This window comes from Prinia subflava, chromosome 3, assembly GCF_021018805.1.
Source record: "Prinia subflava isolate CZ2003 ecotype Zambia chromosome 3, Cam_Psub_1.2, whole genome shotgun sequence".
NCBI classification, from domain to species: Eukaryota; Metazoa; Chordata; class Aves; order Passeriformes; family Cisticolidae; genus Prinia; species Prinia subflava.
This window is the reverse complement of record NC_086249.1, coordinates 38,445,303-38,462,925: the sequence shown is the minus strand read 5'-3', so window position 1 is coordinate 38,462,925 and position 17,623 is coordinate 38,445,303. Positions and strand designations below refer to the sequence as shown.

Genomic DNA, 17,623 nt, shown 5'->3' with positions numbered 1-17,623 from the left:
AACCACTATTTTCCTGAAAGCCAAATCACTACCAAACATACAGAAAAGTGTCATTGCCCTTACTGCTGAACAGCTCTGCCTTCTGATGGGAAAGATGCTCAGGTCTGTGCTTCTCTGGACAGCAGCTTTTGTTTAAATGTTTGTTCAACTGTGACTGGTGATGCACAAAGCGATTTTAAAAATAGTAGGAACCAACAAGAATGTACAACAAAACTGTGTTAAATTACATTTAAATTCTCAGGTAACTTCAGTTTGTGTCACCTTCTTATTCTCTCTCTCGCTCTTCCTCAGCCCTGTCAGGACTTCAACTAAAGTTTTAGAGTACCACAGTCAAGTAATTAAACACAAACCAACAACACCAACAACATAGAAACCCCACCTAACAAACAAATAAACAAAAACCCAAACCCAACCACCAAACCAAATTTAAAATTGCAGTCCAAACACGTCTTCTAACATTTGCATTCAAGACCTAACTTTCTTTACAGCATCTGAAAATTAATTTGGTTGGCTACTGAACAGCTACAGGGTAGAGGTAAAAAGAGACTTCCTTGTATGGTGAAATAACTTCATCCTCACTGTAGGAGCTTCTTTTTTTTGCCACACAACCTGAAGTCTGTAATTTGAATCTTTTACAGTCCAAATCCCGACTGGAAACTTTCTAACTGCCATAGAAAAAACCCCCTACATAACCACTTGTAGACAATTTACAATGGCCATTTCTTTGAGCTGGCTCTTAGAACTACAGTATTTAGATCAATGTCTGACTGTCAGACAGGGAAAATAAACCCCGATCATTATTCTTTTTGTTATGCATTTAAAATGAAGAACTGATTTTCTTCAACTGCTTTGCTAAGAATGGGGGATTTGCTGCTTGCAGTGATTATAAATCTAAGGTAAAAATCAGCTAGCAAGGTCTGTGCATGACTTTAGTACCACTTAAGCACTAAATTGGAAGAGAAGATATTAAAGTGAAACTTAAATAAAGCAGAAATCATCTGTTGTCCTTCTGGCAAGGGTGAATTGAGGTCCCAGAGGCTGATTTAGGATTGATAATGGATAAGGATGTGCTTGGGAGAGCTGCTGCGCTCTTTGGTCAGCTTAGCTCCTTTTGGAGAAAGTGAGACCCAACTCAGTTTGAATCAAACCTCATCTTTCAAGTCAAGGTATGTAGCATTAAGGTGAGAAAAGACCAAAGCTAAGAAAGCAAATGGAAAATAGAAACTGTTTTAAAGAGCAGTTCCTCAGTCAAATGCACAAATGAGGAGGATGAAGAAAGAATTTAGGAGGGGTCTCTGTGGTGGCAGCATGCTGACAGGTAGGTTACTGTGTGGAGGACTTTGAGTACACACCTCAAGGCAGCAATGCCTCAGGAATTAAGGATACAGAAAGGGAAATAAACATAACTGAGACTGGAGCAAAACACTCAGCAAAACAGGCACATCAGAGGAGAGGACAGCCCTACACCCAATTTCTGAGAACTGGCACTTTTAACAGCAGGTTCAAAACAAGGTTTTTAAATTATTGATTCTTGATTTTAAACTTCTAGAGTCATCTGCCTGATTTCAGTGGCATGTGGCACTTGGATCAAATATTGAGAGGAATAATATTTTAGAACACCTTGTTAAACACAACAGAGCACCAAAGGCAAATAGATGCACAGCAGTGCAGACTGCCTCCTCTGTATACCTAAAGAATTGATATTTTTAGATAAGGGTGATTTGTAACTCCCATCTATTGGGGACCAAGTGACCATGTGGTGCCAACCACAACATTGATCATCAGGCTGGGAAAGATTGGGAATTACTGAAGAAGTGCTAAGCAGGGAGGAGCCCTTTGGGGGAAGAGGACAAGGAGTTGCAATAAATGGAACTATTGGGCTGAGTGGAGATAATGAATAGAGCTGTTCAAAGATCAGTCCTGGGGGCAAGTTACACTGTTCACTTTTGACCCTGGTCAAATATTAGTGAGTGCTAATGCGATGCTGGGATGCACTGTCCATCAGGGGGAGAGTTAGAATACCATGCTTGTCAAGCTGGATCCTATTTAGGGCTATAGGAGTGGTCATGATAAGAAATGTAGAATACTGAGCAGTCCAAGGTCCCAATCACAGGGACAAGTAACAGGAAATTCAAGTAGAAGATGGAAAAACTCATCAGCTGGAAATAACAGCAAAAACCTGTGTTGCTTATCCAATGAATAAAAACCATGTCTACTGTACAGATCTGAATAAAGCAAAAAAAACCTTAGGCTCTAGGAAACACTAAGAGGGAAGTTTAAAGGCTTTAAGAAAAGCCACAGAGAGATCTCACCTGAAAACTCACATAGTTCTGGTCCCCTGTGTTTGGGGGATAGCAGTTCTGAGGCAGGGAATATATAGCCCACACCATGGAGGGATGCCATGTAAATACACATCTGCTTCTTCTAAGAAAACAACAGTAAAGTTGGAAAATTACAGCTTTCTATAAATACAGGGAGAACACTAAGAGAGGCAGAAGTACTTCAAGGTCAAAAAATGTATTTGCATAAGGATAAAAAGGTGTGAACTTGGGCACACCTAAGTCACAGGAGATCCCGAAACAGTCTCCTGGTAGAAAAAGAGGAAAATATAATGACTTTCAAGCTGAAAATTGATCATTTTAGGGAAGGAGTTACAGGATTTGGCAACAGGGAGGATCTGCATTTGATGACCCTTAATGAACTTTGCTATCCTTTCCTATCCATGCAATACTGCTTGTCTGGGCATCGTCACCAATATATTGCTACAGATTTTGCTGATGGTCCACACCCAGAATATGAATGTGCCTCTGCCAAACTGCTTTGCATGGAGCTCTGTCCTAACAGATCTGGCCCACATTTCCCTTCAAGGCAGAATGAAGAAGTATGTGGATAAGACAGAGATCAACACGGGCTGGGAAAACCTGCACCGTTAGTTACAAAACCATTCTTCATAAAAGTTGTGGTTTTGTTTCATTACTGGAAAGAGAAAATACAGATGAGTTCACAAAGAAAGGTGTTCCTTGTGTATAGGATTAGCAACAAATATAGGAAGAATGAAGTCTTATAAAATTAGATTTTAAAGCATAAAAGTAATTGCACAAAACAAGCGACTTAACAGGGTATCTTTTACAATATTTATTGACTTCAGTAGAAACACAATGTAGTTAGCACCTGACAGAGTAAAGCTCCTAGGTAATTAAAGGCCAAGGAGGATACCTACACGATCCTAAATGTCCCAGAGGAGTGGTTTAGTCTATAAACAACCTATTCTAATGATAAGGAGGCACCATGGGCAGCAATTTTTCCCTACAGTGACAGAATCAATGCTTTCCTCCACGATGCACATAATACAATTCCTATTTACTGTCCAAGCAATTACAATATTTTACATCTATCTGAACTAAACTGGGAGAGGTAGGGATAAATTAGCCATATTTTATAATTTACTATGATCCCCAAATAGGGCACATTATTCTCTTTAGTTCCATAATGGTCTTTATGTATCTGTGCATGCCCTGCTATACAGAGACTAAACAATAAATCATCAGGGTTCTCTACATATATTCTAACATATATAAGAAGATTGGATTCCTAACCATCAGTATCCAACGTTTCCCTATTTTATGGAGGCTGGCTAACCTTCCTGGGAGAGATATAGTGCTTTCCCTGGATTTTCACAGTGCAAAGATACAGCAAAGTGTGAAGATGGAGATCCATGGAAAAGGAAAAACAGAACCAACGTCTTGGGAAAGCTTTGGGAGATAAAGGTACTAATGGAGTGCCATGCATGTCACAGGGCAGGAGAATCCTCAAGGGAACTGCATATTATTCATCCTTTATGGAACGCTAGAAAGGCTTGCTGAGGGGCAGAGTATGCGAAGTATGTCAAACAAATATTTAATTTAATTCAAAGAGATAACACTCTTGAGGGCATGAGCAGCAAAAGAGGGTACAGGAAACATGAAGGGATGCAAATTTGTTTGCAAGAGGACTGCCAGCTCTAGGAATAAGTTGACAAGGCAGTATCCAGTGCTTATGGAAATAAACAAAAGAAACAAAGGAGAAGGCTGAAGGAGGCAGTGGTTTGTGGTGAGGACCAAGGAGACTGAAGGCAGCACCATGGGAGTACAGAGACAGATAATGGGGAGAGAATGCTGAGGTGGGGCATACCAAAATTTCAAAAACTGCTTCACCTAGTAAAGAAACAAAAGAACAGATTCAAAAAAGGAGATGAAACTGAGGAGAAAGGAAACCTTGTTCTGCAGGTGGCATTTCAGAGGACAAAGGGATATGCAGTGGTGAAGGGAGACAAGGAACAGGAGCCTGCAGGAATGAGGAGAGATGTGACAGTCAGATGCAGAGGACATGGTGCACAACTGAGACACTGTGAGGTCTGTAATGTCTCAGCTCTGGAGAGTGATGGATAAGTCAGGCTATCGGCAGCTGCCGCCTCCTGGCATTCTCGGCAGTCAGCAGCAGGAGGCGGCTGTGACACCGGCATGAAGCACCTCCAAAGGATGGCAGGAGGAGAGGTCTGGCTGGCAGCATTCACTGGGGGCGGGATTTTGTGTAAGGCAGTGCAGAGGCAGAATAGGGCAATGCTATTCCAGCAATGCATTTTGAACAGGAGGCTCAGAAAATGATTGTGGCATGCCAAAGATGCGAGAGCAAGGCAAGGAGAAGGGGCATCCTGCACACTTTATGTGATTATCACAACCTATTTCTCCACATGTACTCTCTTCAAACACTGTTACAGTGTTGTGACAGAACATGCAGGGGGACTTTGTCAGAATATTTATATCTACAAGAGGGAAGCTGAGTGTACTGACAGAGTTGCAGATAAGTGAGGAATCTATTTTTCAATATGCCAAGCATTGGCCCCAAAGACTGAAACTGATTTAGTGTTAGTATTGTTAATTCTTCAGTTCTGCAAGCAATATAATTTGAAAACAGTCTCAACTAGTCCTAAATTCTCTTCACAATTTCACTTATTGAAATTTCCAGTCACACTATTTCTGTGAGTTCTTGAAACCAATGAAGATGAGTGCTGCTGTCAAAGGAAGTGTTTTAATCTTCCCCTCTCCTGGTCACTTGTTTTGTTCCAGCTTCCTCCCTTATAGTTCCACAAGTGTTTGGGCACTGAGTCAGATGGGAGTTAAAACTAAAGTAGGGATAAAGTGGGAAATCTGGGGAGAGTCAACTTTGCTAGCGCAGGGCCAACTTCCCCAGGTCAAGGAATGGAATCCACACTCTACTGTTAGCCAGGAGGAGAATCCTGACACAAGCCCCTGAACCCTAATCTTGTCAGACTGAAAACTACAGTGGCCCAAGGAACTAAGAAAAGCAAATACATTCACTATTGCACTTCACTTTCCTTGCTGGAGGTGCATTACAAGTTTTCTCTGACACAGCTCTCTCATCATAGGCACAGTTCTCCAATTGCTCTTCAGACATACACACATGGTTCATTATTTTCCAGGTTGGGGTTGTTAATTTTGTTCTTGCCTAACTTAAAAAAAAAAATTCAGAAAATGCAATACAGTGATTTAGGGATTTCTAAAGCTATGAGCAGCCAGTAATGAGTTTCGGTGAGATGACTCAGCTAGAGCTGAAAGTCATGCCAGATGGCCCCAGAATGGCAATTTCCCTTGGATTTACAGTGAGGTTTCACATTTTGTACATTACTCAGTACCACGAGATTTTAATGATCCTCAGGCAACTTATATGGAAGCAAATGTTTTTTAATTGTATAGTTTTTCAACTATACAATTATGCTATTGCATATTTGGATGAATAGAATGTTTACTCTAGAGTTTAACAAATTAACACAGATTACATGCCCCCTGTTTCTCTAGTGAGAGAGCCCAGCCAGATGACTCCTTTTTAAATTCAGTTCTCATATAAAAAGAATGTGAGGATCTAAACAGAAATCCTTCAGAGTTTTATTATTTCTGCTAGTGTAGCCTTACATTTATTCTAGTGTCAGTAGTTTGCAAGGCCATGGATTAAAATTCATGAGAGAACAATGCTTTATTACAATGTTTTCTAGTTCTTGATGTCTGGAACAGTACAAAGTAAGCATTCCAAATGAACTAGCTCTCCCTGTCAGGGAATTCATGTTTCCTCGTATGAAATATAATTTATGCATCAAGATCACAAGGAAAAATGCATGTTTTCACTGAACTCCTCACCTGCCCTCTACCCAGGAGTACATCTCCTGCGAGTTATATCTGAATTCCAAGCCTCTGAGTAACTGCAAGCAGATGGCCATTTTCTTAAAACAACTTTGCAGAGAAATGTTCCCTTCTCCCAACAAACAGGTAATCTCCTCTCCTCCACTCTCGAGCTACTCTGGGCCAAAGCCAATGACAACTTCAAGCTGCTGTGCTTTGAGGCCAAGCAGAGCAAGGCACAAGTGCTGACATTCTATGACAGCAATGTCAGTGGCAAAAAATTCCAGCAGCTTTACGTGGACCAAGTTTCTCCTATTGGAAAGATTCTCTGTGCTCTGTTGAGAGGAACAATACTTACTACCATTAATGAGAACTCAAACTGTCAGTTGTGGGCTTCGGAGGTTTTTCCACAAAGAAACCCTAGCTCAGACGATTTTTAAAACTCATTTTAGAAACACATCATTTGTACTAACTCCTCTGTAGTTAGAGCTGGTTTTAAGAAAGAACCATAATAAACAGTCTTCAAATCAATGTAATAACAACACCACCACCTTCTGAAGTTATGACATGTGAGAAGTGATTGTAGGAAGCTGCATGTGAATTAGATCTCAGGGCTGAGAGCAAGGCTAGAGAATTTCAGGAAGATTGCAGCTGAAACCTTTCAGAGTTTGTTTCTGGAACCAGACAGCTTAGACCTGAAAGGAGGTTAAGCAAGAGACAGGTTTTGTATTGGGTGTATGATTCAAAAGTGCAGATCCATACTCTTGGATAGCTTGAGGACACAGAAGGAGTACCAAAGAGATATACTTTCCACTTGAAAGGATAGCAAAAATGTCCTTGGAATACAATAATTACCATTTATATATATCTTTGAGTCATGGTCTGTTTAATCTAGATCCTGCATCGAACCATGATTATTGCCAGAAAATTCAGAAGAAGGTGCAAGTAACCCTGCATTAGAGAGTGTGATGAAAAGCTGTTCTGCAAGGAAAACTCATCTTAACATCTATCTGAAAAAGGTTCCCAACCTTAAAATAGGCATCTCTCCTCTAACAGGTATTGCACCAGCAAATATTAAATGTCCAGATGCTCTTGCTATCACAGATCTTAGTAGACTTTAAGGGCAAAGGACAAAGGGATGGCTCAATCAAATAGTATGATTTTTTAATCACAGGACATGATATTTTGCGCACTTGTTGCTCTATAACTACATTTGATGAAAACATCCCCTCTATAAAAGCATCCATTGGCAAACTGCTGACATAAAGGTGTGTATCTGCTTTCTCTTCTCACAGTGGTTTATTCTAATACTTGATCAAAAGGTGTGGATCTGCTTTCTCTTCTCACAGTGGTTTATTCTAATACTTGATCACCTCTAGTCCTAAAAGTCTGTTTCCTTCATGTGTTGATGCTGCAAAACTTCTGCAGAAGTCTACCAGTGGTTTCTGTACCTCCCTATGAGAATTGTGCTCTGCACTCAAGCAACTTTGCCCTTTTCCACAAAGAAATCAACAGTTCTCTTCTGTCTCTCACAAAAAGGGATTTATCCAGATCTCAGAGTTGCCTATTACTTTTTCCTCCCCATTCTTTTTCCTCCCCATTTTTAATTGTCTTCTAAAGATGTGTGAGCACCAGTGCTACATATCATGTATCCAGTATCAGTTTCCCCAGTGCTGAACATGCAGGTGTTGTCTCTGCCTCACTTCTGCTGCAGCATCTCTGCTTTGATGCATCTGATGGATGCATCTCTGCTGCTCTGTTATGAAAAGCTTGAATAAGCTTTTCATAACTCTTCTTCACTGTAGGTAGGAGCTCACATTGGTTGGTGCTGACACTAGAAGCTCTAATTACTGCTGGGTTTTCTCCCTTCCAGCTGATGGCCAGACCACAGTTCCAGACAGAGCTCGTTTCAGCCTGGCTTTGCTTCATCCATCACTCAAAACCAGTGCAGTGCAGTGGGAATGTGTGTTGGTCTTATATGCTCAGAAGTGCAGGCAGCTTGCAGTCTGCTCACCGGCTATGTGGCTCTCCAGCTGCTAAAATCTGTAACTACAATCTACATGGACTGCAAAGTGGATGTGAAATTGTACTTGGAAAACTGAAGATCAAATCAGAACTTCACTTATAAAGGAAGTGCTGCATTTCTGTCAGCAGGTCCATATAAGAGGTTTTTGCAGATGTGGCATGGAGTCTTGAAACACATAAGGTGAAAGAGTTGTCATGGTCCATCTGTATTTTCAAGCCTTGCTTTGCACTGGAGCAATCTCACATCTGCCAGGAATTTTGATCAACAGGGAAAGTTCCACCACACTGCTGCAAAGTCCCTCCTGTGCGTCAGCTCAGAATGCATCTGCTGATGGATCTACTTAAGAGGACTTGTGATATTTACACTGTCACCCCCTGGGACTGCCACAAGTCATTTTGGAGAGACAGGGAGTTATATCAGCAGAGCGTTCTAGCCTAGGAGTACACAGTGGTGAGGGAACACAGTAAATAATCTGAAGTCTTTCTACAAATGACACTTAAAAATGCCTTTGGGGCAGGGGAAAGAAGAGAGAATGTTTTTTAAGTGCATCTAACACTCAGCAACTTCTAGAACTTCATTTCAACTAAAGATTAGTGAAATTAGGTTTTACATGAAACAGAAGATATTTCAAGACTATGGGAAAGAAGTTCAAGCATTATAGTCGTATCAATGGTACCCACATAAATATATGGTATATACCAAATTGTTTCCTGTTTTTTTTTCTAAATTAGACCTTTTCATGTATTTAGCTGTTGCTTTGAGTGTTATGCTCCTTTGTAATGTGTTTGTTTTTAATAATACCAGTCAGCAAGAGGTGAAAGCCAAAAAAAACCAGGCCAAATATCTGAAAATTTGTACCAAATCAGGAGATGATCTCTGTTTTTTACAGTCAGAGCAGAAAGAAATCCCAAAAACTTTTTCTTTTGCAACAGGGATCCCACTGGAAATACAGAGGTATCTGGACAACATCCAGTCCCTCCTAAACATTTTCCTTCCACTTTCCAGAGCAGAATAACTGCCAACACTTACACCTATCAAGCATATCTTTCCCTAACCTGCACGTTATCTGTGGGTTGTCATTGCCTCTCCGGAGGACTGGGGAGCTTTGCCTGTCAGAGACCTGCCTTGGAGGTAAGCTCCTGCATGGCTGCTAAGTGTGAGAGAGCTTAAAGCAGGCAGCTCAGAATCACACACGTTTTTCCAAGAAGCTTCAAAAACCTTTTCCAGAAATGCAGCCAACTTCAGCTGCTGAAAGGATCATTACTTAACTGTCTTGTGGTTGGACCAATCCCCCAGGCTGAGGTTTAGCCTCAGCAAGGTGCCTATGCCAACCACAGGAGGAATGTTCCCTGTGCCAGTTAATACAATATTCCAGATTAAAGGGGAAAATAGCTTCCTCTGCTCTGGGGGAAACCAAGACCCTGCACAGAACTGAAGAGTCATGGGACCAAAAGGGTCCTCCTGCAGCATGCAGCCAAGTGCCTGGGGTACCAAAGCTCAGGTGTATAAAAGCATCTCCAGCCTCATATAATGTCCAAGTTCAGGCACCTCTTGGGTAAGGGGTGGTGAACCCCAGTACTCCCCAGCCAGCACACCAAAGGTGCCAGGGCTTCTTGTACAATCCATGTGCACATACTCAATAAGTTCCCTGAGAAGAAGCATCCCTCTGGGTCTATTCATTGACTGGATTGTACTAAGCAATTAAAAAAAACACAACACAACAAAACAAAACAAGGGATAAATACACCTAATTTTCCACCACAGATGAAACCAGAGTGTGGTAATAAGAATAGCTGTGGAGCCTGTTTGCCTCAGAGGCAGCCATCAGCCCAGCAGTGCTGCTGAGGACACGTCCTGATGCTCATTTCTGCAGCTGCCTGGAGCCATGTGCTGCACCACGGGAAACACCAACAAGGGCAGATGGGACAAACCTGTGTGGGATGTAAAATATTCATCACACCCGTTTGGTGTAAATAAACATGAACAGTGGGAGTATCCCTGTCTGCAGAAGGGAAACTACTCACTGGGCGCTCTTCTACAGCTCACAGAGCTGCATACACACAAACATTGTTGCCTCTGCACCTCCTGGTGTATGTGGGTTTGCTTTGGCTTCTTGGCTGCCCTCACTATTGCACTTGGGTGGCGCACTGGCAGGACATCTTGCTGTCCAGTCCTCATCCAGTGGTGCCTATCACTGTGACCCTGCTGGTGATCCCAGGCTCCTTGGTGCTCTGGCCCTTTCCCCTGTGCAGTCACTGGAAACACAGATCCTCTTCCCAGAGGATACCTGAAAGCAGAACATGCAGCACAGTGTGCTTGTGTGCATGCATGTGTGTGTACCCATGCACACACACACAAACACGTGCCCATCTTCCCATACAAATCCCCTGAGAAACTAAATATATGGTAATCTCCAGACTCAGTCACTTTGACATGCCAGTTTTAATCAGGCTTTTGCCTATTTAGATGCTAAATGCTCCAGGATTGGGATGTCATCTTTATATCATCCTCAAAATGTCTAGCACTCATTGGGATAATTGCATAATAAAAACGAGGAACTTTAATGTCTTAATTTCTATTAAGAATGCTATATAGAGCTCAAATATTAACAAAGAGGAATATATTAGGTCAGCCAAGTGCTTTCTGTTTTCAACAAACCCAGTTCAATCCCATCATCTTTTTGTTCTTTGTTCTGTATAATTTGATTAAACACAAGCTAATGTTAACTTAAACAGATGGTATTCCACTGGTAAATAAGAAGATAAAAATTGATTTTTTAAGTGAGGCTAGCCTTTATGTTTTGTGATGACTAAACCCCTAATATTCCTGCAATTAGAAAGCTGGCACATAGTTGGTTTGACAGACATTTAGCATTGCCAGACCTTTGTTATGGATTGTTCCTCTTTTTAGGCTGCAGAAGTACTAAGATCACTTGAAAAATGTGAAGTTCTATTGCACTGACCATTGTTGCCAATATTACTAAAATACCTATATAGGCCATTATTGGACATGTCTGTATTAGTGGAGCTGTGTCACTTTGACCTGAGGGGGAAGTAAAATCACCAAACAAAAGCATTGGTGCCAGAGGTGTGAAAATCCAAGCAGGGAAAAGGTAGGGAGTATTGCTGCCACAGGTGTGTATGAGGGCAGGAGAGCTCCTGGAATGCTGTGATGGGCATCTCCAGGGGAGGCTTCAGCCACAGAACGAGTGATTAGGTGATGCCTGAGGTTGGCCACGAGGGAAAGAAGAACGTGGATCTGCCAGAGGGACAGGTTATTAAAAAGTAACCACCGGCATGAAAATATGTGTCAAGTTACTCAGTGGTCACTGCTTCTTCTGGGAGGGGAACTCAGCATTTGACCCCTCTCTAGACTGACTCTAACCTTCCTTAGACTTCTGTTCAAATATTTTGTTTTGAAATCATGTCTGAAGATTATCTGTGAGTTGAGGCATGGCCTCCCCTTAACAGCAGCTTTAAAGAACAACATTTGGCCTTGTCATAAATATTTTGAGCACACAAATATGTGTATAAAACAAGAGATGTGCTGAAAAGGCTCCACTTTTTGCCTTCCAAAGAGAGGATGGGTCCCTCTGACCTGGACAGGCCAGGTCTTGTCCACGCCACTGCTAAGGAGTGTTACGGTTTCCTTATTCACTTCCTGAAAAGTATCTATAAATAGTCATTCGTCAAATATTTCTATTCTCGCATGGAAACAGGAAAAATCTTCAGTTTCTGATGTGATTAATACTTTCATATATGAACCTTGCATCTATTGATCTACACTGAATTGTGAAGCCTTTGTTCTGTTACATTCTTACTAGAAATCTGGGTAGAATGTTTCTCGGGAGTGATCAATTAATCAAAGGCAAAAAAACTCCAAAAAACAAAACACCAAAAACCAAACAATGATTGATCTGAGGATATTGCCCCTTTGCTGTAAGAGAGGACTTTCAAATGCATGGAATTTAAAAGAGGAACACGTTTCCATCGACGCCTTTGCTGAACTTAGAGAACAGCATGGAAACACTGTGATTCGGGTTTCTCCTGTCCTCTGCATGATGAGAGGCCACAACAGCACTGGACCCTGTTACACATCACTGCCTTTCACACCACTTCCAGTGTGTTGCCAAATCCCTCAAGCCCAGACGTATACCCAGCTTGGAGGCTGTCAACATCACAAGAGCCACTTCCTACTCTTATGTGTTTTTTCCCTCTGAATGCAGTATAAAATCAAGGCTGACAAAGTTAGCTGCTTACATAGAGACTGATAATACAAACCAAAGGAGAAAATAAATCCGCTTTTACCTGATGCTTGGCACACATCCTAAATATATTTCTCTTCAAGGACAACATGTAAATAAAGAGGTCTTTAATTTTTAATGGCCAGTTAAAACCTCTTCAAGAGGAGCATTAGAATTCCTGAGGCTATTTCTTTTATAATTCAAAATTTAAAATATTTATGTGTAACTAACAAAATTCTTCTCCAGTCAAAGATACAAACATAGTCAAATTTGGGGTTGTTTTTTGGTTTTTTTTCAAAACAAGGCCATGTAACTAAAACAGTGCTTCTCAGGGAAGCACATTCTTCCACTTTCCAAAACTAAAATTTGGAATTTTGTTACAGCAGTGTCTCTAAGAAAGCCACTGAGGACACAGGGAGAAGACGAGAGGTTCCCTACACCTTTTCCTTCTGTTTTGCAGGGCCTGAAGCAGAGCTGGCCATGCTGTCTGGAAGCAGTGTAAGATCCAGGTACCCAAAAGATGAGGAGGGTAGAGATACTCAGTTGCTTTAAAGTTTCTTTTCTTATAGCACCTTACCTACTCATTGCCTGACTTTTAGCATACACAGCAAATCAGCAAGAGGCCTGCAGAAGGTAATTTCCTTAATTTCACAAACCCAAATCCATATCCATTCCTTGGGTGGACTGACCACGTGTGGGTGGCCTGCAGGTCCCATAGCATCTGCACTGTAGAGCTGTCATTGTAATGCTTGCAAATAAAGGAGTACACCTCCGGATTCTTACTGCTCTGTTTTACCATAACTAATAGCCCCACGTACCAAATCTTGTAAATTTCTCCTTAAAAAGCAGTTTAGAAAGCTCTAAATGATAACAGAGCTTCTTTCTATTTTTTCCTCCCAAGTAAACAAAGTGTTTTGTTTTCCTTACAATAAAATAGTTTTGATTCATAACCTGAAACTGTCAGTGTTTGATGAGTCCAAAGTGTATTTTTTTTCAGAATACAGAATGAAAATATTGAACTGCTTTGACTGCTCTGGTCTTCATCAGGAGCAATGAAAAGAATGAATGTGCTCAAGACAGGACACGTAGCCTAACTGTCCTGTAGTTAGTTTTCTAAGGCACTTTCCTAAGGACTATTCTTGGGCCAAATTCAAAAATACTTTGCAAGTGCTGGGAAAGCATTACCCCTGAAAGCCAGAACGTCAATCTTTCTGATGAGGGCTGGCTTCTTACCACTCTGCCAGCACCAGGCACAAACAATAGATCCATTTCTCTTGAACTTACTCTCTGAGACTGTTGCGAAAATAAACCATTTTCAGCTTAGCCTGAGATAATGCCTTGAAACGTTAGCCCAAATTAATGTTTTGGAGGCAGAGGTAGGAAGTGCCAAGTGATTCATAAACAGCATGCCCAGTTTTGCCTTTAGCACAAGCGGTCACTAGCATCTGGCCAAGGATGTTATGTGAGGCTGGGTGGCACACTGTCCATTCTCAGGACAGGAGCGTTCCTCTCGAAAAGGCACACCAGCACACACCTCTTGGTTATCTGAACGAGGGAAAAGGTTTTCCTTGCCCATCCTAGTTTTTTCAGGATGTTCCTGTGTGTGTTTACTTTTCTGGAATCCATGTGTTTTATACCCATGATCAGAGGTGCAGACACACACTCCCTGGTAACTGGTGACACGCCTTTCCCAGTCCTGGCAGACACAAAGTTCTGGGATGTCATCAGGTACTGCAGTGTTGTCTCAATCCTTGTTCAGAACGTCTCTGCGGTTCCTCCATTCCCAGCTGATCCAGCTGCCCTCCTGCTGGCACCTGTCCTGAGGAGTTTTCCCCCACTATGAAAACCATACCAAGAGGCTGTGCTGCAGGTCTGGAAACTCCTCCAGGCCCAAGCAGAGGATGGGACAGACTACCCTAGCATAACCCTTTCCCTTTCCTGCTCCCACCCGTGGGGTCTGCAGCCCAGCAAGGATCCCTTCTCCTCACATGCACTGTAGCTCTGGAGTCCTCCTCTGGAATTCCCGAGGCAGAACCGGGACTCCCCTTCCCGCCTGCTGGGGCAGGCTGGACTCCAGAGAACCCCTTAGCCCCGCTTCCAGACCTCGGTGCAGTTTGGCCACAACAGCCCTCAACACAAACACTTCCATGAGTGTACTTATTAGAGACATGAAAGTGGATTTTTCCCCCTCCCTTTTTATGTGCGGACAGACTTTCTCTCCCGGATTTGTCACTCTGGGTTACTCTCCTTTAGATGGCACTGTTAGCACTTCCAAGAGAGATCGCTGCCGGCCACTTGGCTGAACAGGGCTGAAAGCGGGCCAGGACTGCCACTGCCACTGGGTCAGCAAGCCACAGCGGGGCAGGAGGGATCCAGACCGGGGCTCTGGACATATTTGCTCTAGAAAGCCTTGCTGGGGTCACTCCAGCTCCCGGCTACTCACTTTGGAACACCAGCAGAGCACAAGGGCTGTGTTGGCAAGACGAACATCTGACAGCGTAAAGGACAAATTTAATCTGCTCCTCTTCAGAATTAATTTGAAGCAGTTCCAAAAGTCAAGAAGAATCATGGGCATATACGAGGGTCTTAAGCTAATACATCTGCTAATTAAATAATAATTAAAAGCCAAGCTCTGCACAGGCACCGACCGCAATCATTACTTTTCATGCTTATGTCAGAACCACTGCTTTAATATTTCTTATGCCTACTGCCTCAGTTATCACCTGCTTCGATTGCCTAGGCTTTTCCCAAGGATAGAAGATTGGTTTAAGTGGCATTTAATGGGTCTGTATTAAATACTGCTACATGTTGTGCACTTCTAGATGCCAATTAAAAGAATCTTGCCAATTAAGAGCATTTTCAACTGCAGAAGAGGGATTATTCCAGGATACCATTCAGCAGTGGTCTGAAACAGTCAAAAAACAAATCCAAAAATATTATAAGAAAGTGGTCATGTAATCTTAAAACACTCAAAGAAATTGCTGGTGTGGTCCAACATTCTTTATTAGGTACAACACTGTCTTTCTACACAGCTAAACATGTCTGTTGGGTGACTTGCATTGGTGCTTTCCCCAGCTTTGGAAAGAGCACAGAAACAGTGTGAGCAAGACAAGAGAGCCACAGGCATGGGCAGACTGCTACTTGCATGCAAAACACTGGTCCTTGGGCTGTTTTTAAGACTCAGTCCTGTCCTCACTGCCTAGGAGCACATTTTAGAACAGAATTTAGGTCCAAATCTGAGAAAAATCTATATTTTGAACATTATTTTGTTGTGGTGTAAGGAGAGAGAGACGTTGGACACAAACAACTATCAGCCCAAAAAAGGCTCCCTAGTACCAAAATAGAATTGGGTCCTCTGCTAAAAAAGAGTGGAACTGCTAGCTGGACAAATTAATCCCAAACTTCTCTAGAATAAGACTGCACCTTTTTCTTAAATGAACGTTTTTCCTTTGCCAAACTGCAGTTCCACTCAGTCCTCAACCATTTTGCCTGCAGGGTTCTCAGAAACAGATACACCCAACTTTTATTATTTTTATCATGTGAAAAGTTGGTTTATTTTTTTCCTGCGCTGCCCTATCTCAAAGCCAGCCAACTCAATTTTGCTCAAGCTTTCAGACAATAACACTACCTCAGAAAGGGTCTACAGATTATGTTTTTGAATGACGCTCAAAAACTTGTAAGCCAGTGTCTATGTTGCAAGACAAATGACTGCCCACTTACACAACTGCTTGAGTAATCCCAGATTGTCCCACTGTATGTAGGCTCTCAACTTAAGCATTGAATTTAAGAGTGCAGCAGCCTTAGTGCTCCCTGGAAGCCTCACACGAGTAACTCCAGCAAAAATTCAGATCTTTGGTGCTTTAAACAGTATTCATGAAGTGCTCACCTGCTGCATGCACTAAAAATGGAGCCTAAAGCAACCATACTCCTAAGGGAGGTACCACATCTACATGGATCTGAAACAAATCTACATCTAATCCTACCCAAGCCTGAAGGTGCCTAAATTCTACAGGTGCATTATTTTTCATCACCAGGCACTCAGAGAAGCATTACTGCAATCCCCAGCTGGCCTGATAAATACAGAGGAGCTGGGAACATGAGGTGTAGCTATGCTTGGCCAGGACTTTGAGAGGATGTTATTAAATAAAGACACCTGTGTTGTTCAATTTAGGAGGCATTTTCAGGACAGATACAACGTGCACCAACAGCAGGACAATCATCTCAAAGCTCAGTTGCAGCAGCTGTTCTCATTTAAAACATATCTAGAGGAGATGAAGGAGATACCCCCAAGTATCCAGCAAATTGGGAATGAGGCATGTGATGAAAAATCTCTCTCCAGTGGACAATGCACAGACAAAGATAAGCTGACAATGCTCTGCTCTTTTTTATTTCCCTCTGATTTAAACAAGGATACTCCAGAGCCAGCTCAAAATAAAACAAAACAAAAAACAAAACAAAACACCACCAAACTAAAAATAAACCAAACAAAAAACAAACAAACAACAACAACACCAACAAAAAACCCCCCAAAAACCCCAAAACAAAACCAAAAAACCCACAAAAACCCAAACAAACAAAAAACCCCCCACAAAAACCACACCAAAAACAAAAACAAAAAAACCCACCAAAACAAAACCCACCCAAAAGTGTTTAGAAATACCCATCAAGTCCTGACATATAGAAATGTCAGGTCTAAAGAAAAACAGAGGGGGAAGTCCTCCTGGGAAGGTATTTAAAATAGGACAATTTTTTTGGTTCAGTGGATCTTCCCTGGCAAGATCAGCTCCTACTTAGGGAACAGTGTGAACCATGGTATTTATTCAAATTTACTCTTTCCCACTAATATAAAAACTCCCCAAACTAAATAAACTGTCAGAATTTTTAAGACTGACTGACTTTAGGTTTTGTTTCCTTGCTTTTCTTTCATTTAACAAGAAAATTCATTCTTGTCTCTTCCAAAAGTAGACAAACAGGCAATCAAAGGTATTATCTGAGCCTTGGGTCCTACTGCTGGTGACTGTCTGCCTGTTTTACAAAGTAGCCAGGACACCAGCTTAACCTGGGATGTTATAAAATACACGGACATGGTGTGAACCAGGCCTGGACCCTACAGCCCAGCTACATTTCCTAGATCACTGTACAGCTTTTGAAACAAGCAATACCTTCAAGTCCTTCATAGTT

General features: G+C 41.9%; 1 protein-coding gene across 2 annotated transcripts in view; it reads right to left on the bottom strand.

Annotated features, from left to right (window-relative positions):
* MTUS2 (microtubule associated scaffold protein 2) overlaps window positions 1-17,623 on the bottom strand; it is a 268,830-nt gene that overhangs the window by 34,440 nt on the left and 216,767 nt on the right. The gene's annotated exons all lie outside the window — the stretch shown is intronic.